At 48.1% G+C, this 22155-nt stretch overlaps 1 protein-coding gene across 2 annotated transcripts in view; it reads left to right on the forward strand.

Moving 5' to 3' along the window:
• LOC126544152 (band 7 protein AGAP004871-like) overlaps positions 1-22155 on the forward strand; it is a 256271-nt gene that overhangs the window by 77179 nt on the left and 156937 nt on the right. The window lies entirely within an intron of this gene.

Here is a 22155-nt window from a genome sequence, read left to right on the forward strand (position 1 = left end):
TATCATGTATAGACCCTTCAGCTCATTTAATACACTTGTGTGCTCTTATACACATGCGAATTACATTGCTCTATAGCGAGCGAACACCCTCACGACTTTATGTGGCCCAGGCAATCACTGCGCGCCTGCTCCGATGCGCGCGTAGGATTGTTCTCAAAATGTAGGCATAATGATAAGTGTGCTCGAGCAACTTCCTAGAGCATACTTATATAATTATGCTACGTTTTGTTCTGACCTTGTAACACTTCGAATCTTACAGCAAGCTTTCTATGGGTCTTCAAAACTAAGCCGTCAGTATCAAACCAATGCTCCATGCCATTGGGTGTTCAGAAAAGCGTTATATTGCAGCAAATTACGGAGTTTGTTGGTGTCCTTTACCCCACTCTGGTGGTGGTAATAATCTTTTTGCAGATCGGCATGACCTGCTCAATGCCGGGGTGCGTGTGGCACCTCCGTGTTGCATTTAGGGGACTCGGCGGGCTACCACTGCTCTCAGTTGGCGTAGCGCTTCCTTTCAGGGGACAAGATGCCGGACACAAATTCGTCCGACTGAAATGTGTTCTTTTTTATCCCTCTTTATTTGCTTGGCCGGACTCCTACGTCAGCGTCACGTCTACGCGGCTGCATCAAAAGCCGTCGCAACCGTGTTAGCTACCGGCTGAGCCTCCCGTCTTAGTTTATTGTAAACAAAACTCATTTGCGTGCACGAGTGCCCTAAATCCTGCTGGTTGGTTCGACGCTGAAATGCAGATAACAAGGCAAACGACAAGGCAGCACAAAGGATTGCGACCTTTCTGTTCAGCTGGTTGTGGTCTGCGTTGTATTTAGTGTCACTTTGCAGGGTTTATTTTAGGCAGAAGAACGTTATAACAGAACAATTCGACAGCAAAATGAACCGAAAATACGTTACTAGTTGTGGTGATACTTGCCGCAGTTATTCAGAGCCGTCGAGCTTTTTTTTTTTTAAAATCACAGTGGTACCTTGAAACCGGTGCTGATGGCTTTCTAATAGCCTTATCGGGAAGCCAGAGCGGTGGGCGGGCATGTTTGTGTCAAGTAATTTATTAATTTATTTATCATTCATACGCTGAGGCTTTTTACAGCGGAGCTGTCTTAGGCTAGTTTCCAGCGTTTCGTGATGTGCGTAGGCAAAAACGATGGCGGCGTCTATAGAGCTAAAAAAGCTTAAGCATAAGGCAAAACCGTATGTCCCAGCTGCGTTTGAGGCCAGAGGAGTCAAAACCGGTGATGGACGATGGATGATGTTTTGATGCGTTGCGGCGTACGCAAACAGCGGGAACGCGGCCGTTGTGCCCTACATGTCTTACCGACGACGGGCGAGAGCCTTGCCGTGGAATGTGCCGACGAGAGCGCCGTACAGACTGGCGACGGAATCGTTGACGCCACCGTATACGTCCATCCCGGAACGTCAAAGAGAGACCTTGAAAGACTTTGTGATCGACACATTTGGGTGGATCCTCCCGGTGGACCCCAATTCCATCGTCATTGTGGGTGACTTTAACGTCGATGTGTCTCGTCCTGACGGAAAGTGGTTCTTGGTGCTTCTCTTGGAAAGGCTCGGCCTTCAATGTTACACCAACACCAATATCTCCATGATGCGCCATCGGCCGGGCCTATACCTAACGTTTGCTAAGAACAAAGTCAGTGTCGTCACAGAGGCCATGGCTGTCTATCATGGCGACCATAAAGGCATGATTACTGTGGTTGCGAGATAAACGTACATACAAATAAACATAACAACGTGCATATTTGTGTTATATTTCTTTGTTGTTTTGTTTTACTTTATATATAGTTATATACAGCTCCCCTGGTCATCCACCTTCACGGAGTGGAATGGCTCTCAATTTTTTCAGCGTACACACTAAGTGGACGAAGTTAACGGACAGTGAGAGACAGAGAAATACGTGAATTTCATGTACAGCAGTATATATGCGCAGGCGAGACAGTTGCCTTCTTCGAGTCGATAAAAAGCCCCTTATTTCCCTCTTTCCTTTATGGTGATACCATCGCAATGTCAACGCAGGATTGTGGCTTTAATGGAGACAATGACTACCACAGCTGGGCGCGTCTTATATAAAGTTTCGCTGCCACCTCTAGGCCGAATTCTTCGGCATGCCTTTTGGGACGAAGAGTATAAAGGCGGAATTCCTATGCTCCAAGCGGGCTCGCTTCTCTTGAGGTGCCAGCATATTGCTAAACGCTTTCGGGATACGGCTCGACCAATTCCCGTGCTACATTTTGTACGCACATGTAAAAGTATTAGTCGCCAGTCTGAAATACGCTGATTACTTAAGCATCGCCTTGGTCACTTCCTTCGAGCGTGTCCGCTTCCTTTCTGCTCTCTCATTACCATCGCCACTTATCGGGCTGCTGCTCAATTTGGAGATAAAAAAATAACAACCATAGAAGATGGAATGGCAGCGAAAGATGACGACAGGCAAAGCTGTCAAACGAAAAGCAAAGTGCTTTCGCTGCCATTCCATCTTCACAGAGTGGAATTGTTGTCATTTGTTCGTGCAGCATCGCGGGAACGTTCTTCGTCGGTGGTCGTTTCGCGCGGGCGCCGTTTACATTCTCCTTGCTGTTCCCTCCGGCGCTCCTCGTACGCATGTTGTTCTTCGGGTGTACGAACTAAGCGTGTCCGCCCCATCGATAATGCAGCTGTTTTAGCGTCAATACCCCTCCTGCTTATATACTGTGATAACCCTGACGTCGCGCTATTTTTCACGGAGAGTGTTCTAATCTGTTCCGCATTTTGACATCTACGCCGACGCACTGCACCCGTGCGTGACCACACACAAAGCAAACAATGAAAACCATTGTGTAAGGGTTTGTTAGAAATCGCTAAGTCCGTTTCTGTTGCCGGACGCAGTAAAAACTACGGAAGGTTAGTCACACACAACTTTCGCTATAATAATTTGTAAGAACGCTGTGCCAGGCTTAGCTGAAGAGCCAGTTTGTGGCGGATGTGGGCAGGAAGAGATGCGTATAATGGCGAGAAAGAAGAAAGCCAGGGTAGTCAACCAGCAAAGTAAACTTGCTTTGCTACAGTACACTGACGTGAGGCGATGGGAAATATAAAGACAAAGAGGAAGTATGCAGAAGTATTAAAAAATTAAATTGTGGGGTTTTACGTGCCAAAACCACTTTCTGATTATGAGGCACGCCGTAGTGGAGGACTCCGGAAATTTCGACCACCTGGGGTTCTTTAACGTGCACCTAAATCTAAGCACACGGGTGTTTTCGCATTTCGCCCCCATCGAAATGCGGCCGCCATGGCCGGGATTCGATCCCGCGACCTCGTGCTCAGCAGCCCAACACCATAGCCACTGAGCAACCACGGCGGGTAGTATGCAGAAGTATGCACGCGGCACCAGGAAATGTACTTTGATGACAATCAATGGTTAAAGAGACTGACAACCAATTCCTATGCTACGTTTTTTTCTTTCTTTTTTTGTGCAACGGAAAGCTTACCGGTCAGAATGTCCAATCGTACAGCGGTAACGCGGAAAACACGATGGAACATTTCTTATTGGAATTGTTCGATCCGCAGTGAGGTTATAGTCGTTCACTAAAAACAAGCTTGAAACTGTGATAAGAGAGCGCGATATCGATTATACGCCGGCATTGGTCGGAAGCAGACGACAAGGGCGGCCGCAGCTGTAAGAAAATATTTTCTTTATCAAGCCGATGTTCCTGTGATTCATGTTTTGCGAAGTGTTATATTTGTACAATAATACCTACGTTGAATTGATCGGTAATTCCGAAGTCAAGGCTCTTTCTTTTTCGTGAAGCCAAGCTAAGTTCTCTGAAGCAAACGGCGTTTTTGCATCTGGCATACAGTTCAGCGTCCGTAGCCACGCGTACGCGTTTTGATTTCCGAAGCATATAATGTAACGTAAATGCATAATGATACAAGAACTGCAATGTTAAGCAATAAGCTTGCGGTACTTCATAGCAGCCGACTGATGTACAGTTATCTCATATAGTACATCCGAAGTACCAAGGCTTCGCCGCCAGTTCGAGCCACTTACCGTCTTTTACGACCTTCTGTGCCCATTTAAAGTATGTTTTCATTCCCACCAACATATCACAGCCTGGTCTGGCCAGATGTCTGTCCCTTTAAAGCGTCTGCAGAAGTCCGTTGCATTTAGAAAGCGCAGAAGCGCCTTCATCGCGGTCTGCTGTCGATCTATATCCCCCCCCCCCTCCTTCCTAAAGCAAATATAAACAGAGAAGGGATATAAAGAAAGGCTTGGAGGTTACCTTGAGGTAGCTTTGGTTGGCTCCCTGAGCGTGAGAAGGGGCGCGTGTAGCTGTATTGAAAGAGAAACAGAAAGGAGAAACCGCACGAAAGGCTCAGAGTGCGCTGAGTGCGCAGCACACACTGCAGGGAAAGGGAGGGATAGAAAAAAGTTTATATTCTAACTGAAGGGGTGCACACCTAAGGGATAACACGCACTGTTCTCAACGACTGTCACATGAGGAAGGGCCCTTCAAAAAAATGAATCAGCACAGGTATAGCCCCCTGCATGAACTTCATTTGGGACAACTTGCCGTGAACCTCCTTTACTGATCGTCAAGAACCGTTCAGTATGCCAAGCGCACTGCACATCTCATGCCTGTCAGCAACAACGGTGTATGACGGCTTCGTCACAAATGGACGTGCTTCAGGTAGGGCTGTCGGTCTTCAAGGGAGAAAGGCATAAGAGTTAGTAAACGTGGTGCAGAACCGTAACCGCTAGAACATGATATTATTTCGCGTCGTGGTGACCCAGGAGGTAGTCGTACCTGTAGGTCAGATGACAATTAACAAGAACGTTCGAACCCCACTGGGTTAACTTAGCGCACTCGCAGGCTGCCGATCGAAGTTCAACCGCTGCGTCAGCTTGCAAACGCGACATTGGAAGCTCCTGTCAAATGAATTCAAGCGCAATGGTGAATGCAGCAGGTTCTGCACCCGTAGGGACATAAGACGTCTTCAACTTCATATCAGTCACATTGCCAGCATAATGACTACAGCTGCAGAGAAAAAGAAAAAAAATCAACGGAAGTACAGGGAGGTTAAGGAGTTGGCTACCCTGCAGCAGGAAAAAGTGAAAGGGGTAACAAAGATGAGGTAGAGAAATCCGTTAAATCTTGCAGGGCCATCCGTGGAATCATGCTGCTGAGTTCTGTGCACGTCGTAAAGATGGAAAAGTTCGTAGAAATTGCATTCTCCTGCTGCTCCGTTGCACTTGTGACTAGATACGGAAAACCCGATTCGTAGACATGAGCTACCAGCGCTAGAGCTTGGGAATTTAAGAACTTAACTGCTATGGATGATAAAAATACGATTACGGACAAAGCAAATAAAGGGACAGTTAAAAGCATGAAAAACAAAGGCGCAGAATCACGCTAAGCAGCATCAAACAAAAAAAGAGTTGGGCGTTAGGCACCGAGTTTGCAGCAGTAACCGCGATAGTTGGCGTAATACGAGCAGTCACCGTATAAAGACATGTATAAAACCATAAAAACGCGATAGCTTTGCAATCAATGAACGTCATATCTGGAATGACATTAGTAACGGCCGTCAAAAATAGTTACGTTCTAATGTAAAAGCGGGGGCCATGTTATTCCGCGATGTTGGCAGGATCCGCACTTAAGTAGGTAACCTTTAAGTACAACTCAGCCGTATTTCTAGACTCCCGTGACGACTGAGCAATTAGGTCAAAATAAACAAAACCTTATAACGTTTAAAAAATACGTAACGTACAGATGGTGATCAAGCTCGCTAATTAGCTTTGAAGCACACGCTTAGTAGGACGACCAAACGGTCACGTTGCGCATCGCATAGAGCCGCTGCACGTGATATGAATGCAGCTATGAAGTAAATCGAGCGCAAAATGAAGGAGCAGGATTGGCGTCCCAACTATGACCTGCAGCATGCAAAGCGTTGTTTGATTCTCGGAACTTCACGATATTATTCCACTGAATTCTATAGTTTCCAAGAATATATATATAGAGAGAGGTTTTTATTATGATAGAAAAGCTGATAGGTCGGCCTGAATCAATGTTCTGACCTGCTACTCGGCGTTGGGGGAAGGGGAAAGGGTGTAGACAGAAAGAATAAAGAAGACGCTGATTATGAGGATGAAGATGGTAGGGGAAATCTTGCACGCTCCAAGACTCTTCAAAGTCTCTTGTCCAGTCCGCTCTCATACAAAAATTTGTTGAGAGCCTTCAGACTATCAGGCTGATCACGAGGATCAAGGGAACGTCCCAAAGAATCTTTTCAGTTAATGGTCCAACGACAAATTTGGACAAAATGTCTATCAGCGATTTTCTCTGTACATCAAATCGCGGGCAAATGCACAACAGGTGTTCTGCCGTCTCAGGAATGCCGCATATCTCACAATTCAGACTGTCCGCCCAGCCGATGAGATGTAGGCAGCGCCGGGTGAAGGCCACACCTAGTCGTAATCTGTGCAGCAAGCTTGGATTAAAGCTTTTCATGTTCGGTGGTATCCGTATTTTCACCTCTGGGTCGAGTTCGTGAAGGCGGTGATGACGACGACCTGGCGAGGCACAATACACTGCGGTATTATTGCGCAGAAGTCTGTACACCAGGGCATTAGTGTCTGGTCGTGAAAATGGGATGGACACTGGCGTGGCATTAATGTGGGCCATCTTTGCCTTCGCGTCGGGGAGCTCATTTACATGTAAGCCACAGTGTCCCGGAATCCACTGAAACCTTATGCAATGGCCAGCTCTTAGGGAGACATCAAGTGATTCGATTACCTCTTGAGCAAGGACATAGTAGGGTCCTCGTCTAAGGGCAGAATCGATCACCTGAAGTGCCGGCTTAGAATCGCAAAATACAGTCCAAGTCTGATGCGGCTCCATCTATATATAACGACTTGTCTCCCGAATGGCAACGATCTCTTCGGCCTTTGAGGTAGTTTGGTGGTCGAGATGGAAGCTCTTTCTGACCTTCATATTTGGTATTACGAATGCCGCGGTTGAAGTGGATGTTGATGTTGCATAGGCATATCTTTATCGTTCTGTCTCACTTTACAAAAAATGCATATATAGTTATATGCGGTTTTAGATTTACGTAAGGTCAGTGCAGAAATACGTAATTTTAAAATGACCCCACCGTTATTAACGATAATGCAGTATCGGCGTAAGGTTACCACAGAGCGTTCACGACAAGAAACACGGATGTTGAATCGTTCTATAGTACGCAACCTTCAAGAGCACCTGCTGTCACTTATTCAATAAAATCAGGAGTAAAACTATTTTCCAAAGGTGATATGTGGTTGCGGGATGTTCGGAGGGCTAAATCTGAAAGAGATCTGCCATCATACTTTTCGAATCACACCAGTTCCGAAACTCAGTTTTAAACTCTGTATCTCCACGTATCTCTCTGTGCAGCGGTTACAGAAATGATGCGAAAGCAGACACGCTGTTGTAACTAAACGGTAAAGCCTATACTCACAGGACGGGTCGCGATGAGGCCGTGGAAGACAACACTTCCGTTGTCGACAAGCAAGCGTTAAGCACTCCCCATACGTGGGCCGATCCCGAAGATGCTGCAATGCCGGGCCGCTTTTAAGGGCTAGTTCCCCCAGGATCATGTCCGTGTGTAGACACAAAATCACGAAGATAGTGCAATGTCGGGCCTACCAGCAGCGGAGGTGAAGCAGGCGTTAAGCACTCCCCATACGTGGGCCGATCACGAAGATAGTGCAATGCTAGGCCGACCAGCGACCGAGGTGAAGGGGCCCACATACGCAGCTTCGCTGGTCATCCTTCTTCACAAAGTGGAAGGGCACTGAGCTTTTTTTTTCTTTTTTTTTTGTGGGCTTCGCGCCTGAGGTTCCTGTTTTCGCCGGCAGAAAACAGCTAGCTCAGAACTGGCATGGACCGGGGAATCCGACTGTCTAATTAAAACAAAGCATTGCCAGGGCCGTTGACAAAAATAAGAAAGGAAGAAAAAGAAGAAGACACATGAAATACACGCACTGTTGTTGAAAGTAGCGCTGTGTGCGTGTATTCCATGTGCCTTCTCTGCGCTACAACTCGCTCTTCCCAAGATGAATTACTAACAAGCCCACATTGCCACTCTCATTAGGCCTGGCTCACGTTTAGAAAAAAAAACGACACTGCTTGGTAATAAGCTTTTACTGCGTTGTTGTGTGTCAGAAAGGGAATAGAAATAGCTTCAGCAACCTATCTGTAGAAACAAAAACTGGTAGACTCCAGTGACTCTTTAATTCTCTTAATTCAGTTGGTACTAACAGCAGCTGTGAGAAGATTTTCCCGCGGCTTTTATTCTTCTTTCCTTTTTTTTTACTTTCCCGGTATTCACTTTTCAAAATACTGCAACCATTCTTTCCCTGGCGTTCTTATTGAGGGCACATCCACTCCCAGGCTGTTTCTAATTGGGGTTCTGCTTTTTAGAGTCGATACGAAGGTTCCGCCTGCGGTTTTCCAACCTCCGGTTCGATGGTGAGCGACTTGTTTTTATGGTATGCTGCACTATTTGCACGAGCTGGCGTGAATCTTATTTTTTAATACTCATCGCTTGCCTCAACCGCACCATGCTGAAGCCCTTTTCTACCTAATACGCGTTGGTCTGAGCAGCCCGGGAAATCTGCTCGGACGGGAACGGACGCTTCAGCCGATCTCAAGCCAAGAACCAATCAGCCGATCAGAACGGTAGATCGCTGTAGAAAAGATGGAGGACATTTAAGCTTCGCCTTTAAGAGTGGAACGCGATAGTATTCAAAGATCCCTGACTGCTTCTCACGCTTCCCGGCAACTGGAGTGTATGTAACCGTAATGTTTACCGGGAAACGCTGGCCGCGAACGCTATGCACAAAGGCGGGCTTTCTGGTAAAATCGCGGCCTCTTGCGTGGGCCGCGATGCGGCGCAGGCGAGCGCCATCTGGAGGTATTGCAAGGAACCGGGAGCACCGCTCCGGGGCCCTCGAGATACTCAAGTGCCGGCGCGAGCAAATGGTGGACACTGTGGCCGGTCTATGTATTGTAGAAATGCTGGGAAAGGGGTTTCTTTGAGTTTTCGCGTAAGAGAATTATGCTTTCTCGTATAGCCGAATTACAATCTGACGCTATCATGTCTGTAGATTGTATTTAAGTCGAACTTTACGATTTTTCTACGTATTTTAGCTTGAGAAATTTAAATATTTCAGTAGCTTCCTTGAACCACATAGAGAGTCTGGGTATGGCTGGTTCGAAAATCTTTTTGTCGAAACGACGTCCCACGCCGGACGCTGAACGCCGGAGACTTATGGACGCTGGTTGTATTCCCCCACACGAGCGCGCAATTTCTTATGCGAAACTTCTTTACGTCACCTCCCATACTTTTTGATGCGAAAGCATGAAATGGTTCATTAAGTGGAAAGGCCGGCGTCTGTAGCAGCGAAACGACAACTAGATTACCATTGGCTGCGACGTCACGTCACGAGCACTCCGCGTCACGAGCGCGCTTCGACGGAGCAGAGCGGGTGAAAAAGAACACCTGCTGCTGTGCTAGCGCCAGGCGTTGCGTGAGGGGAGAGGGCATCGCCGCGTCACCAGCGTCATCAGCACGCCTCTCGCTCTTGGAAGCCAGCGCGCGGTCTCTGTGTCTTTCACCCTACTGGGTTTAGCTGTTGCGCGCGCTTGCCGGCCTTGGTGGGCTGCTGCTGGTTCGGGCAGCACGTGCCGCTATGGTACATTAATCACAGCGGAAAACTCGAAAGACCGCTCAGCGGCGTTCAATGAAACTATAATGCTTTCGAATTCATAACTCATAAGAAGTGCTTAGGTGTCCACTGATCAAGGTAGCCTCCTCGCCACATTCGGTCGGGTTGAGAGCAGGTGTTTCACCGTGACGTAATACGTCCTTCTGTTGTATACAAGAAGTGGAGCGTTGTATACGTAAGCGTTGTGCACTCTACGCCAGATGTCTGGGCCAGTTTCTGACCTCGATGGCTCCGTACAAGCCATTGGTCACAAAAAAAAAAAAAAAGAAACGTGCCTGATAGTGCCTTTCGAACCCGGATGCCCCAGCACAAAAGCCCGAGACTCTAGCTATTAGGACACATACGCATCCATACTTCTTTCGTGCCAACGTACTCTAGCAATTTTGATATGATTTCCGATTGCGCCACATTGCATAGCAACCATGTGCTTTAAAAAAAGCAAGAGCACGCGCCATGCAAAAAGAAACAAAGAAATTCTCGGGAAAACCACGATGTGATCATGAGGTACGCCGTGGAAGGGGACTCCAGGTTTAATTTTGACCACCTGGATCTCTTTAACGTGCACCTAAATATATAAGTACACGAACGTTTATGCATTTCGCCCCCATTGCAATGTTGCCGCTACGGCCGGGATCGAACCCGCAACATCGAACTAGCAGCGCAACGCCATACTCACAGGGCTAACGCGGCAGGTCGCACCAGATTCCATTACGTCGCGGAGACATGAATGCTTGTCACTTGTTCCTCTGTCCTTCACATGCGTCACGTCGCGCAGCAACAAGCTGCTTATGAAAGCGAAAGCCCGCCAGCTTCCTCCACACGTTTCTTGGTAGCTAGCGCTTTTGGAGGTTAACCAGAGGATACATCCTGTCTTTCCTATGCCTCTCCTTCTCTCTCTCTCTCTCTCTCTCTCTCTCTAGCGCTTTCGGACACTCTATGTGACGTTTTACCGCCTTCAGGAACGGTCCAGGTCGTAACGGAACAGGTTGTAACGTTTTTGCGCCGGAGATCATCGTCATATAATCGTCGTCGCCTTGCTGCTGTTGTCGCTCCTACATTGGCGTCACACACAATTCCTCGCCTTACACGAACATGTAGGACCATCTGGTGACGCTTTGCAAAACCTCTAACAATGGTGGATAACTAGCTACGTGCAAAACTCTTCGCATAACATCAATTCCCATAGCGCGTCGGATCTGTATAAGTTTTTTTTTTATGTTGTATGAGACAAATCCTTGTGAACAGATGGACATATTCATTCCATTCCCTAGACAATAACTTCTGTTTGCAGTAAAAGTCCTACATAACGTGAGTAATCAATCCCTATACATTGATGTAGCTCTAACACGAACACCTGAGGCCACCACATCAAGAACTGCCGGACTATTCTTTACTAAAGTTTCTTCTTCTTCTTCTAACACGAACATTAGACGGAATATTTGCTTCTCTTTTCCCAACGACTTTATCCTTTTTGTTCTCACTAATCCTAGGCTAAATTTCGCTTTTTCATTACGCGCGCAGTGGGAAGTTTTCTGGTTTGATTAAAATTTTAAATCTTATTTAAGCGCAAAAAAAGTTTAAATCAGAGCCATGTCAGGAGACACCTTTCTGCTCTCGACGATTTTATAGCCAATTCCGAACATGGTATTGCTGTGATTGTTGCATTTTAAATGTTTGCGCTGCTTGCAGTGGCGATAGCATCAAGCTACCATACATCACCATATTTACCCGCAGGTAAATATGGCAATGCAGTGGTTTGCATTCGCTTACATTAAAAAAATTAGTAAAGATAACTCAGGCAACAACTGCAGAAACATTAATTTAGCAGGGCTATTATTTACCCAAGCTGACACATGGTGCATATTCGCGGCAAATGAATTTTGGCACTTTTTCTGACTCGAGCTGTCAGGTTTACGCAGCTGGTCCGTGCGGATCACGTACCCTGAAACGCTGAGAATATTTGAATTAATGAAAAATAAGACCTCGCTGAATAAAAGTGACACCTTTGGGGGGTTCTTGAGGAGGCTTTGTTTTATTGATAGTATAGTTTGGCTGTTTTTTGTTTTATTTTCTAGGATCAATTTCATTGCAATTTTGAAACTTATTATTTTACGCGTTGAAGATGTTATTTCATAAAAACTACCTGTTGAGCTCCTTTAAAAACTGATCGCCTTTTCGCCCGCACATTAGGCACATAAATTAAAATTGAATACAAAGTAACCACAACTGAAACAGGAATTATGCCACTATTCACGCGGGACATGACACGCATTGGATATGCTCTGTCTTTTTGACATTTAACTCCTTTTCATAAAACAAGAAACTACTGTTAATTCTTACAGGTAAAGATAAATACCGCTATGATGAGCTTGATGTAAGCAAATCGAGTCCCACTGCTCCGAAGCCTCCCCATCAGCGATAGCACACGGTGGCAAGCCATCTCGAGTGGTTGCATTTGTTTCTCTCAATCGCATCCCGCAGACTTCGCAGCCTCGAATAGAACTGTAACTACATGCAGTGGATCTCCAAGAATACAGCGAACGTTCAACCATACTTCTTAAGCTCCCACTCTAATTACATTTGCCTTCAAGGCGACCATTTGCGAATAAGAAAAAGTTTATGCTTCTCCGCTATAGTATCAACTATGTGACTTGTGGTCTTTTTACGTAGCCTGTTCGTTTGTGCTTGTCCAAGGTTACTTTCTTTAAATACTCTAAACAGGGATCCTGGCAATTTTGGTACAGTCGTCGCCTCTGGAGCTGCATCACTTTAGCTTCACACACACAAAAAGAAAAAGAAAAGAAAAAGATAATTTAGTTACCTGTTAGGAAATATTTGGTACTTGTTTTCTTCTACTGATAAAGCAACCGAGTTGCGGTTTTCGGGCCTAGAATCCCGGCCGCTTCCTCTTCGTCGTCGGGGGCTAACAGTTCAAATAAGTCGCCATCGTCGGCGTGTTTGTGTTGTCAATTGAACGGACTTGGCCGCAGGCGGCAAACTCTTCGCCGACAGCCACCTTCCTTCCGGGGCCCTTTGGGTCGCGCGCAGCAGCGTTGACAAACGCTGCGAACGACTGACTCGACAAAGCCAAGGTGAGGAGTGCGGTCAAGCGCCGGTGCTAGCGCAACGCGCTCTCAAAAGCCCGCCTTGTGTGTGTGCGTGTCTCTCTCACTCTTTCTCTCTGTGCGTGCGTGTATGTCCGACCTTGTTAGAAAGTTGGCCAGATTTCTTGGTTCTCTACAGAATCACCTGGGAAAAACGCCATTGTTAACAGCCGGCTTTGTTTCGGTTTCTGTTCTTTTCGCTTAACAAAGCAAGAACGACGTCGATAAGGCTGTTCTGCGCTATTTATTTTTTTCCTACTTTTGACGCGTTTTTTTGAAGCATCACAATAGTCGTTGCTTCTAGTGCCGCTAGGCGAATAGCAAAGACTTATGTTACAAGAAAAAAAAAGTTTGCTGTACATGCAATTACCTGCGGCAGTTTGCCTACTTCAGGTACTTGCATCTGTAGCAAACCCACTTTTCTCCTACTATAGCAGAATTAACTCAGTGCCCTTATTTATGAACGACTATTTCTGTTATCCCGCCAACACACTTGCTTTGTTGAAGTGAAGTAGCAGCGTGTGAGTAAGGGCAGAGCTTGTTGCAGGGAGCAAGGGCAAATCCGTGTGTACTCTCGTCTTCGTCTCGTGTCTCGTCTCCTAGCACTGGTATCGCATAATGAAAAACCAACAAGCCCAACGCAATGCGTTAGCAGAGCTTGCGTGAAATTCAGCGGTGCTTTGTATAGATGTCTTCACTCACGCGAAAACACAGGTTAACGCAGAGTATGCCTAGACACTGCTGAACTTTTCTTGTGCTAGTCTACGTACAGGTTGCGCTCGTTTGCATCCGGGGAGACAATGAAAAGACCTTCATTAGCTACAGCGTGCGCTGCTGTGCACGGCATGGTCGCGTGTACAGAAACAGCAGAACGACCTCGTGAGCACAAGCGCACAGCACAAACGCGACAGGCGCGATTATTGATTGCGTCGTTTAAAAGACACGGGACTTTGTGACAAATTGTGACTGTACACTGTGTGACGTAGGATGGGGCGGTGGCACTATGTAACACTAGGAACGCCTTCGCAGACTACGTGGCAGTGACAGTTCTATATTGTATGTATGTGTGTGTAAGGGCGGTTATTATTTTTCTCTCTCTCACCTACCGCATCCCTTTCCCCTCCCCTGGTACTGGGAGCCAACCGGAGATAATCTCTGGTTATCCTCCCTGTCTTTCCTTTGCCTCTCTTTCTCTCTTTCTCATGGGACGACAGGCATAGGTTCCACATAGTGACAGCTCACTTTTTTGAAGCTGTGTTGCTGTGTTGTAGGTCAACTATAATGCAGCCGCTCCACCAGTTCGAAAGATCGCCACAATTTGTGTGTTTATGTAATAACTGTAGGTACCATAGATCACCCAGCACCTGTAATGGCATTAAGGCGATCAGCCATAATAACATCTGGCTTATCATTAAAAGTTGTACCTCTCTGTCTATCCGCCTTTTACACAGCTTTGTCCATGTTTTTCTGAAAGGCCCAGTTTCGTCCGAGCCTTGACGATTCCACGAGTCGTTTCGATATCTTCTAACAAGGGATAGCATGAAGCGCCCCTGCCCCAGCAAAACGCCGAGCTAACGGTAACCGCTGCTTGTCCACCCTGAATTGAAAAGTTTGTCCAGCAAAACATGAGGAACATCCCCTGAGAAATAAACAAATAAATAAATTCATAAATGAAAATCGCCGTGATCGCTGGCTCGCGGAAATGGCCATTTTCGTTCTTCGAAGGAACCGCGAATCCAACATGCGCGAAACCACTGATTTGAGCCGGGGCAAACGTGCAGCAATGCACTCGGGCCCTCCTTCCTCCCAGCCTCCGCTTAACCGCTCTCCTTCGTTTCTTCTTCTTTTTCTTTTCTTTTTTCTCTGCAATCTCCGAGTCATAGCGCTAGTGACACAGCTCAGCTGACAGTTCGAACCGATGTAGTAGCGTTCTCTGAGCCTTCTAATGGCTGCCTGCTTGGCAGGATTGCTTCGAGATGTTTTTCCAGTCCAGTTTTGTGGACAGAGCGAGAAAAAGTGAAAAATAAAAGGCAACGCTGGAAGATGAAGCACCGGAATAAAATAACGAAGACGGGAAAGAGGCGCTGAGAGGCCGCCGCAGCCGAGCAGTCCCTGGAGGAGGACCGGTGGGGCCGCAGAAGCGGAAAGCGGCGCGCCGTATACCCGCGACGAGACGGACCGCTTTGACGCTCCACTAGGCACCGTGCTTGGCTGGCTGTCGAAGCCATTATTACCTTTGGTAGCTCGTCGAATGGCCACCGCGCAGTTTTGGGGTTTTGTACGCGAACAACTTAGAGGGGACTCGCACTGCTTCTCTGGGGAGTCGTTTTTAAAGTACGCCCGAAAATTGTTGTCACGAGACGACAGGGTTTCAGGCTTTACACAGTGCCGGTTGTCGAGAGGTCTCTCTTTATTTTTTGCCTGCCCAGCAGCTAGGAATGTCCGCAGCGTGTCTGTGGTTTCCGTTAGTCGGTCACAGACCACTCCATTACAGATAATGTCTTCTTGTTGAAATCAATCAATCCACAATAAGAAAAGAAAAAGTATCTGGGCAGGACGCAGAACTTGGACTGCTTGTTTTCCGAACAAAACATTTTACCTATCGGCATTGCTTTTCTTCTGCGCAGATGACCTTAAAGAATCAGAGACGGAAAGACGTCTATGAAAAAACAATTGAACAAACGCGGAATTGCCTCCTTCTCTGCAATTTATAACACCGCGCAATGTTAATGTACGTACCTGCCTTATAGACACCAAACACACGCGTTTTGATGTCTTCTTCCGACTAAAACAAAGCTATGTGCTGCTGTTGAAAGGAACCGTGTTTGACGATGACACTGCTTGTGAACTTTAAAGTTCGGAGTGGCATGTTATACTGAAATATCTATATCCAGATAATTCCGCGCCGATTATGATCCACGTGGACTGTACGCGGTGGTAAAGCGCGGCAGTGTGGCGACCGTGAATACAGAGCAAACGCCTCATCCCGAATAGAAATGAGTGAAAAGGCGGAGAGGCGATTCCGCCGACCGGGCCGGGCACCATCTCTGGCCTATAGCCGCCTGCTTACGCGCGGCCCTCAAACACGGCTTTTTGCGGCGCGGCGTGCGCTTCAAAGGCGAAGTAAAGGAGCGGATCCGGGCTGCCCCTGAGACCGGAGGCGCCGAGCGCCCAGCAACAGATGGCAATGAGCCTCGTTCTCTCCCGTTTGCCTTCCTTTCACGCCTAAGCGTGCCTGGAAACGCTCGATATGGATTTATATCCACACGCCTGTACATATCGCCTTTTGCTTTGTTTCACGGGCAGTTACTCCACGCACGCTGGCCTCCATGTTTTATTTGTAATCTTTCGCCGGCCTGCGCCTCCTCGAGCCGGCCTGAGCAATTCTGTCTTGTGCCACGACCATGTTCCGGGAACCCTGCTCTCTTGCTTCCCCGCCGCCGGCCCGTCGATGCTTGTTTTTCCTCGAGGGGTCGGCCGCCGTAGAAGAGGGCCGCGAATCAAGCGCGCAGTGGCAAACAAGACGTTCCCCCCCTCCCCACTTCACCAACCACGCCAAAAGCTCGAAACAAAAGAACGTCCCCGCAGATTTATCGCACGCTTCGAAGCGAGGAGCGGCTGTAGGGTCGCACCCCGGTTCTTGCAGCCACCTTCGGAAACCGTGGCTTTTGCTTCTGGCCCCGTTCTTCGGTGCCGCCCGGCCTCCCTTCCTGCTGTTTTCATTTTCGTTCGCAACGCCGCGGCGCTTGATTCCTTCGCGGCCGCGCTGCTCTTCTACATGTTCTATGATTACCTAGTTTTCTGGCTTCTGCCTCGAGTGAGTCCGCGCGGGCCTCCTTAGCCCAACCCCCTCGCGTTCGTTGCATTGTCTAGTTCGCGGCTCTGCGTGTTGTGTCGCTGTCCTTCCCGGGCCGCGCTTGTTTCTTCTGCGCGCTGTTCTTTTACTGTTCTGCTCGGCATGCTATTGCCGAGCTGTTCGTCCCCCCCCCCCCCCCCCCTATCCTTGGTGCGTTTTCGCTGCCACCTGAAATTTATTCGAGGCTGGCGCGGTTACGGATTGATTTTGTCTGCACACGTCCTCAAGGGCGTTCGTTCTACGTGGCCGGTGCCACGTTTTCCTAGAAAAAAGAAAGAGTAATAATAACACGATTGCTTTTTGCTTTGATTGTTGCTGGCTCTCGAGGGATAAGAAGTACGGCTGTCATCGGTGGTCTCGATAGACACACGTAACTGCCTCCCCTGCTTTGTCTCCGACAGCTGCTGCTGCGTCAGAGTGAATGCGCTGGCTACGCAGAGACGAGCGATGCTTTCGCGAGCCGGACTCCTTTTCGCAGTCCGGTACTTGTGAATGGCGCAAGGAAAGCGCCTCCCAAATGCAGCCTAGTAAGGAAACAAAAAAGGCGGCGACCGCAGTCAGCCACGCGAAGCAAGGCGATAGAGTGAGGGGACGCTTGCTCAGTACGGGCTTCGAGTCTCGTTGTTTTCCGCATCGCATCTTGTGTGGCCGCAGACGACACACTCGCTAAGGCGAACCGCTGCAGAACGGCAAGGAGGAGCATTTGTTTCGAGCAGGCGTCGGAACACAGTGCCTGAGAGCCCCTGATAAGGCGCGGTTCCTGTAGGAACATTGGGGATTACTTCCCAATTGGATTAGTGATTACGCGACGCCCGCGCGTGCGAAGGACCCTCTGCAACTGCGCGTATCGACAGATTCAAATAAACACTAAGCTGCTGGCGAAGGAGCCTTCCAGGTCTGGCGTCACGCTGACAAGGACGGAACGCAGCGGGGCGGGCTAAGAAGTTAGTGTGCCGCCAAAGAAGCAACGCAGCACCTTTCGCTTTTCCCGATTGGTTCGGCGTTGCGTCACTTAGAACAGGACGGCATGAGGCCGAAAGACTAATAGGATTGCCTTCCTTTCGTAGTGGGTGACATGGTTCGCTACAGTGCCTGTGAAAGGTGAAAACGCTCGTGGGCGGTGACGTGCATGCCTGGAATATACTGTTCCCCGCATATGTGTATTCACTGAAGGGTGTTACAGCGGGGACCTGTCAGCTTTTCGGCCACGGCTGACCTTGACTGCATCTGCGGATTCCTTCACTGAAACGTAGCGCGTGTCTCGTTGTTCGCGCCATTTATCTTTTGGAAGCTTATCAGACCTAATGAAGCGCATGGACAGACACAGAAACGCACGCGCCCGTAATGGCTATGGCGTCCTGTTGGGCGCCATAGCCAGTGAGACATAGCTGTCGTGGGTTCAATTCCCGACCGCGGTGACCTCGTACCAATGGGGCCGGAATGCAAGAATGTCCATGTGCTGTGCTTTGAGTGCACGCCAAAGAAGCCCAGGTGGCCGGAATATCCAAAGCCCCACACTGACGGCGTCTGTAATGGCCCTTCAGTTGCTATTGGACCCTAAATTACACGTTATAATTCTAATTTCTCAACATTTTAAACGAATCAGCCAAAGCCACCATTCGCTGAAAACAAGTCGTTGTTTCGGTGATGGCGCCTGGCGTTCGCGCTGGGCGCGACCACTGAATGGTTAGCCGTATGGACTTTATTCGTTGACGTTTAGCACTTAGCGGGACACTCGTATCAAGGGTTGTGTGGGATCACAGCCGCTTCTATACAGGCGCAGGCTTTGCAAATAGGTTGTACGACGCAGAGCGACACGTCATGCAAGCGGGGCTCTTAGCTTTACTACTATAAACGGTCTCTTAGCGCATGCGTCGTAAATCCCACGCGTTCACAGGAGACCACGAGTAGCGTAAAACGCCTGAGCGTACTCTGTAATCATTAATGACGCGCAAGGCTTATACAGGTACACTGTGCCTAAAAGGGAGCTGTAGTTTATCTGCGGTAGACGTATTATTAACGGTGTGAACCTGTATGTGCAGTCGAGCGTGAAAGATGAAGGACCAGAAATGCCGCTAAATTTACTTTTTCTTCTCAGCATACGGCATAAAGGCTGAAATCAAGGGTACTGCCCACGTGCGCCTGCTTAACCAGCGACACGCTTTTATACAATTTCACATTGCACGGCTGTGCTATAAGTTATTATCTCTCTTTTTTTTTTACATATGCCGTGGTCTCTAGACTTTTGCCCTCGACTGCACATTTATTTCGGTGTGACTTCTTCCTGGTTTTCAGATAACCTGTGCAGCTTGTTAAGACAGCCAATAATTATTCCGCACACATCCATCCCCGCTAGGAGTTCATGTTATTGCTGTAAAAAAAGAAATCAACCTTGTCTGTGCCGAGCGGGACGCTTTATCAGTTTTAGGAAGTAACACGGCACGCACTTAGTAGAATGAAACACGGCGTATTGCGTGCGTACTCCTGTCTACGCCACACATCACTCACGATTTGTTGCGGCTTGTCGACTAGTAGCAAAAAGAAAGCATTGGGAGTTTTCTGGCCAGAATGAGAACCAGAAGTAAATATCTTTTTATGTTTTATCTGAGAATATTCGGAGTGTACTTTGACAGCAAAATGCGACGTGCCGTGCACACAGTTATTCATATAAAGGCTATCTGTCGCATCCTAAAACGAAGTAAGGTAGAGCGGCGGCTAAACCAACGTTCTACGTTTTGCAAGCGCATGGCTTAGCTGAGCTTACGCACGTTCTACATTCTGCAAGCGGATTTGTTGACCACAGGAAGTGGCCGATGTTAATAGTGGAGAGATTATGCGCGATTCGCTTATACGTATACGCCCTGAACGCGCTGATTGGTGCCGAGGCTCTTTGGTGCTGGGGGTGGTGGTGGCATGCCTTTGGTGAAATCCTCACGAGCCTGGCGTACGCCGGCCGGCGCAGTTCACGCACAATTTGGGCCGTCACGACAGGGTGGCCAGGCGGCGCCGGACACAGGGGGGCCGCTCTTTAGTAGGCCATTATGGGCGTTATCCGGGGCCGGCGCTTGACACGCGGAGGGGGCTGCTTCCTGTCCAGGGCCGACAAGCCGGGACGACTCGGCGTGCCGGTGATGAATGGTCCTCGGGGACACCGCGTTCTGTTGTAGGCCCCCTCGCTGCCCTCTGCACGAATTCTCGATTTATGGACTGTCGTTAGAAGGAATCCCTCGATTTATGAACAACGATCATGCTTTCCTCTCCAAGTTGTGTCCGTCCTTGGCTTGCGTTTCTGGAGCACGAGGATATTGCGGTGATGTGCTCGCTCCATCTATTGTTTTCTCTTTACCGCTGCTTTATCCGCTGTCTGTCGTCGTCTGCTTCTGATGCGCAGTCATTCGTCTGTTGGATGAGTTTTAGAGAGGCGCGCGCGCTGTCATTTTCTTTTAATGGTTCGTCCCGACAAGGATCGCGACGAATGATGCCGGAAGTGAAGCTGACTTCTTCCGCTTGGCGCCGCGTCGTGAAGAGGGATGCAAGGCGCGAGCTCTGCCGGCCGCGTCTCAACTTCACCAAATACGAAGTCCCTTCACACGATGCGAGCCTCTGCTTCGGGATAAAGAATATTGGCATGTTTTCTTAGGTGTACTTTTCGCTACGAGAAAGTGCGGTGTCAAAGTGTTGCTGCTTCACACTTGAGTGGCAAGGAGAAGAAGTGCAGGCTTAGATGTAGAATACTAAACGCTTGTGTTCTAAAATTCCAAGTGTAGAATTGCTCAGGTGAATTTAGGAAGTACTGCAGCACTGTTTCTTTTTTCGAGAAGCCATTCATTTTCTTTGGATGCTATCGCATGCACTCTGTAACTACTAGGAACTATCACTGAAGTGATGGTTTTTTGCACGCCAGGTAAATAATTCTTAATTTATAATTTTTCATTAAAGGGCCTAGGCCTCTTCACGCTCTCTCAATACTGTTTGATGAGAGGCGAACGAGATTTAGAGACGATATCACAGACGCAGTTCGATAACTGTGAAGAATTCAAGACGTATGCATTGCTTCGTGTGTCTTCTTTGCTGTCCATTGGTTGTGTTGTCCCATACTTTGCACAGCTCTCAATCAGTTAGATAGAAAACCATTCACCTTGTACAAGATCTTGGGAACATGGCCTCGCATATCGAAGCTACAAAAGGCCACAAAAGCGCTGCTGCGATATTTGAAAGCTGCCGGATTGAGTCAGCGTCTGTGATCCGGACTGAGTGACCGAATGATATCCCCAGTGGACTTTCTCTTCTTCTTTTAATCTTTCCGTCCCCTTTTCCCTTTCCCCAGTGTAGGGTAGCCAACCGGGCGCAGTCCTGGTTAACCTCCTTACTTTTCATTTATAATTTGCTCTCTCTATTACTGTGTTCAGAAAGTAACTTTTCTACGTCGTATTTGTGCATATACGTTTCGTCGTCTGTGACTATCATTTGCAAGAATACATCGCTGTCGTCTGATGTTTTGCAGTCAATGCAACATTATTTTCCTCACAACTTTTTCTCAAGAGTCAGCAGTCTCGGGGCCATCTTGGTGCAAACCTTTCTCATTCCGAAAATTTCAGTAAAAATCCGGTAAACGGACGAGGTCCGTAAACAAAGTGCTTCGAATATCATTCTGACAGTCAGTCGGTGGTCACTGAGCTCAAGAGATCGCACACAATCGATGTTTCCATCTTCGCACATGGTGGAGGGGCGTCCTGTTCTTGCATCGTCCATGGGGTCTTCACGGCCTTCACGAAAAGGCTAGATCCACTTGCGGCAACTCCATCCTTCTACAAAATGATCCAATTTTCTCCTTGCGTTCATATTTTCTGTTTCTTCCGCTCCCCAGTGTTTAGACTAGCGAACCAGGTTTACATCTGCATTAACCTTCATAAGTTTTCCGCCGCGAAAAGGCCCACCACTTCCACGAAGGAAGCAGAAAAGACTCTATCTTTAGAGGAGTGGCCTACGCTACCGAGCCGCTCCCTTGCGAAGGAACCTCAGAAGGTCGGGGCCCCACCTGATCCTTCCCCGGCCATGGATGATTCACCTAAAACAGACCGCCAAGTCATCTCGATGCTACCTTCTCTCATGGAGGCCATTCGAGCAATTTTAGTGGACATCGGGACACCCTGTGCTCAAAACGCACTTAAAGTGCTGGACGCCTTAAGCCCAGTGCTTGCATCCCTCAACTAGAAAGATGGCTACCCATACCCCATCCTTCCGGAAAGAAGTCAAGGCAGCGTCCGTCATCCAGTGGAACGCCAGAGGGCTAAAATCACGAATTTCAGATTTTCGTCAGTTTGTGTACACCAATCTGTTTCCACTCATCGTCATTTGTGAGCCCAACTTGTCGAAATCAATAAGACTGTCAGGATACGAATTTATCATGTCATCAACAAAT

Source organism: Dermacentor andersoni, chromosome 1, assembly GCF_023375885.2.
Source record: "Dermacentor andersoni chromosome 1, qqDerAnde1_hic_scaffold, whole genome shotgun sequence".
In the NCBI taxonomy this organism is placed as follows: domain Eukaryota; kingdom Metazoa; phylum Arthropoda; class Arachnida; order Ixodida; family Ixodidae; genus Dermacentor; species Dermacentor andersoni.